Below are 4,070 nucleotides of genomic sequence, written 5' to 3'. Positions count from 1 at the left end.
AAAATTCAGAAACAAAGACCAAGCTAGAAGGAACACAAGAGTGAACAAAAATCAGATTGTGACTTTAGACAAATGAGTGGATAGGATAGCATTTTTTAAATAAAAAAGATATTAACAATGAAATAAAAATGATTCCATATAAAGTGACATGTAGATAACAGTAACAGCATCCATTATACCTATAAGAAGGAATTACCAAAGAACAAAACTGAAACAAGAGAACAGAAAAAAATAACAAAATCTACCATTTGAGAAAACTTTCTTGAAATAGAAAAAAGATTTGGAATACATAATGAGGGGGCATAATACCTGAGAAAAATCGACCCTGAATTTCTAGTATCAAGAAGTATTCTAGTAAAATTATTAGGTCGTTAAAAAAGATGAAAAAGAAAGAATTATTTAGGCACCTAAGACAAAAATAAAAAGTAACTCATAGGCCAGGCACAGTGGCTCACACCTGTAATCCTAGCACTTGGGGAGGCCGAGGCGGGCAGATCACCTGATGTCGGGAGTTCGAGACCAGCCTGACCAACATTGAGAAATCCCGTCTCTACTAAAAATACAAAAATTAGCCAACCCCGTCTCTACTAAAAATACAAAAATTAGCCAGGCATAGTGGCACATGCCTATAATCCCAGCTACTTGGTAGGCTGAGGCAGGTGAATGGCTTGAACCTGGGAGGTGGAGGTTGCGGTGAGCTGAGATCGCACCATTGCACTCCAGCCTGGGCAATAAGAGCAAAACTCCATCTCAAAAAAAAAAAAGTAATTCACATGGGGAAAAAATTCAGATCGTCATTATACTTATCTTTTTAGGGTTTTTTTTGTTTGTTTGTTTGCTTAGAGACAGAGTCTCGCTATGTTCCCCAGGCTGGAATTTTGTGGTGTAATCATGGCTCACTGCAGCCTCCAGCTCCTGGGCTCAAGCAATCCTCCCAGCTTGGCCTCCTAAGGCACTGGGATTACAGACTTCACTAGGAATGCTTTATTCCAGAAGAAAACAAAGTAGCATGATTAAGAAGGAAGGAAAATATGACCCAAGGACTTTATACACATCCAAATTGACTTTCAAAAGCAAATGCCATAGGTAAACTATCATAAAAATGCAAGAATTCACAGAATATTGTTCACATGCATCTGTCCTGTGGAATCTACTACAGAATGAGCTTCAGATAACATAATGACTAGAGAAATATTGACATAATTGTTGGTCAACATTAAATATTTATGTACTTGTAGAATTAAAATTAGATGAGAATTATAAAAGCATATTGTATGCAAGGATTATATACGCATTAACATTGTTGATACAGTGCAATTGTGCTATACATCTATTTTTTAAAAGTGGGGAAGATGAAGAAAGTATATACAAAAATGATTTAGCTGTTTTCAGTAATTACATGAGCGGTGGTGGTATTGGCATTATTGTTCTGAGACTGTTGTATGTATAATGTGGAATAAAACAAATGTGTAATTATGAGATATTATAATTATGTCATTCCCAATACTCTTGAGAACGAAGATTATTCTTGCTGTGGAAAGGAGATACAGATGCAAAGTAAAAGAGGTAAAAATCATGTAATCCTGAATTTAAATTGGAAGCATCAATATAATCTCATGAGGTAGTTTATTATGTGTGTATACACACACACACATATACATATATACATATTATATTAGTTGGCTTTGGCTGCCATAACTAAATACCATAGACTGGGTGGCTTAAACAGGAGAAATTTATTTCAGGAGCCAGGTGTGGTGGCTCGCACTTGTAATCCCAGTACTTTGGGAAGCCAAGGCAGGATGATCACTTGAAGCCAGGAATTTGAGACCAGCCTGGGCAACATAGCAAGACCCTGTCTCTACAAAAAAAATTCATTTCTCACAGTTCTGGAGGCTGACATCCAAGATAAAAATGCCATCAGGGTTGGTTTCTCGTGAGTCTTGTCTCCTTGGCTTGTAGACAGTGCCTCCTCCACTCTGTGTCCTCACATGGCCTCCTCTCTGTGTGTGCAAATGAAGACAGAGAACTCTGGTGTCTCTTCCTCTTCTTATAAGTACACTAGTTCAATTAGACTAGAGTCCCACACTTATGACCTCCTTAAAGGCCCTGTCTCCAAATATAGCCACATTGGGGGTCAGGTTTTCAGCATATGAATTTGTGGGGGAACATAACTCAGCTCATAACATGTATGTGTGTGTGTGTGTGTGTGTGTATCCTAGTTCTGTCCATAGAAAATAGCTAGAAACAACAACTAGCCTAGTAGCATCTGGGTTGTAACCTTGAAGCACCATGTTCCACTAAAAGAAAGCAGGATTTCTTAGAGAACTACTAACTTTAGTTCTGGGCAGGAAATGAGGAGCCCAGAACATCTTGTCAGACCCAATAGCCATAAAACTACAAAGACTACTATGGTGTGGAAAAATGATTCAGAAGCCAACTTGAAGAGGCTCCCTTGGCCATAGGTGGGCATCTATGAATTATAACTGTGTGGATGGAGGCACATGAAAATATACTTAAATCCATTATTTCATAGTAATACTAAAAACAAAAATTATGATAGGGAACCAGCTAATTGTTCTGAAAACTGGTAAACATAGGAAAAGGATTGAGTACAGTATTTACTCTGCTTTCCTGTACCAATTTTGCCACAGGATAACCAAACTAAGATTAAAGAAAATACTTTATTGAAGTATTGCAGCAAATAAATTAAGAAGAAATAATTGATTTAGAGATCATAGTTTTGAAATTCCTAAAGAATTAAATTCATAGACATTGAGATTCAAAGTCCGCTAGAATCAAGAAAGACAGCCAGAAGAGAGGACACAAACAAACGGAAAAACATTCCATGCTCATGGATAGGAAGAATCAATATTGTAAAAATGGCCATACTGCCCAAAGTAATTTATAGATTCAATGCTATCCCATCAAGCTACCACTGATTTTCTTCACAGGATTGGAGAATACTCCTTTAAAAGTTATATGGAATCAAAAAAGAGCCCACATAGCCAAGACAATCCTAAGCAAAAAGAACAAAGCTGGAGCCATCATGCTACCTGACTTCAAACTATACTACAAGGCTACAGTAACCAAAACAGCATGGTACCAGTACCAACACAGATATATAGACAATAGGAACAGAACAGAGGCCTCAGAAATAACACCACACATCTACAACCATCTGATCTTTAACAAACCTGACAAAAACAAGAAATGGAGAAAAGATTCCTATTTAATAAATGGTGCTGGGAAAACTGGCTAGCCATATGCAGAAAACTGAAACTGGACCCCTTCCTTACACCTGATACAAAAATTAACTCAAGGTAGATTAGAGACCTAAATGTAAGACCTAAAACCATAAAAAAGCTAGAAAAAAAAACCTAGGCAATACCATTTAGGATATAGGCAAAGACTTTATGTCTAAAACACCAAAAGCAATGGCAACAAAAGCCAAAATTGACAAATGGGATCTAATTAAACTACAGAGCTTCTGCACAGCAAAAGAAACTATCTTTAGAGTGAAAAGGCCACCTACAGAATGGGAGAAAATTTTTGCAATCTATCCATCTGATAAAGGGCTAATATCCAGAATCTACAATGAACTCAAACAAATTTACAAGAAAAAAACAAACAAACCCATCAAAAAGTGGGCAAAGGTTATGAACAGACACTTCTCAAAAGAAGACATTGATGCAGCCAACAAACATGAAAAAAAGCTTATCATCACTGGTCACTAGAGAAATGCAAATCAAAACCACAGTGAGATACAATCTCATGCCAGTTAGAATTAAGATCATTAAAAAGTCAGGAAACAACAGGTGCTGGAGAGGATGTGGAGAAATAGGAACACTCTTACACTGTTGGTGGGAGTGTAAATTAGTTCAACCATTGTGGAAGACAGTGTGGTGATTCCTCAAGGATCTAAAACTAAAAATACCATTTGACCCAGCCATCCCATTACTTGTTATATACCCAAAGGATTATAAATCATTATACTATAAAGACACATGTACATGTATGTTTATTGCTGCACTATTCACAATAGCAAAGACTTGGAACCAACCCAAATG

The sequence above is a fragment of the Gorilla gorilla genome, chromosome 5 (genome assembly GCF_029281585.2).
Source record: "Gorilla gorilla gorilla isolate KB3781 chromosome 5, NHGRI_mGorGor1-v2.1_pri, whole genome shotgun sequence".
NCBI lineage: Eukaryota > Metazoa > Chordata > Mammalia > Primates > Hominidae > Gorilla > Gorilla gorilla.
This window is presented reverse-complemented; position numbering follows the sequence as displayed.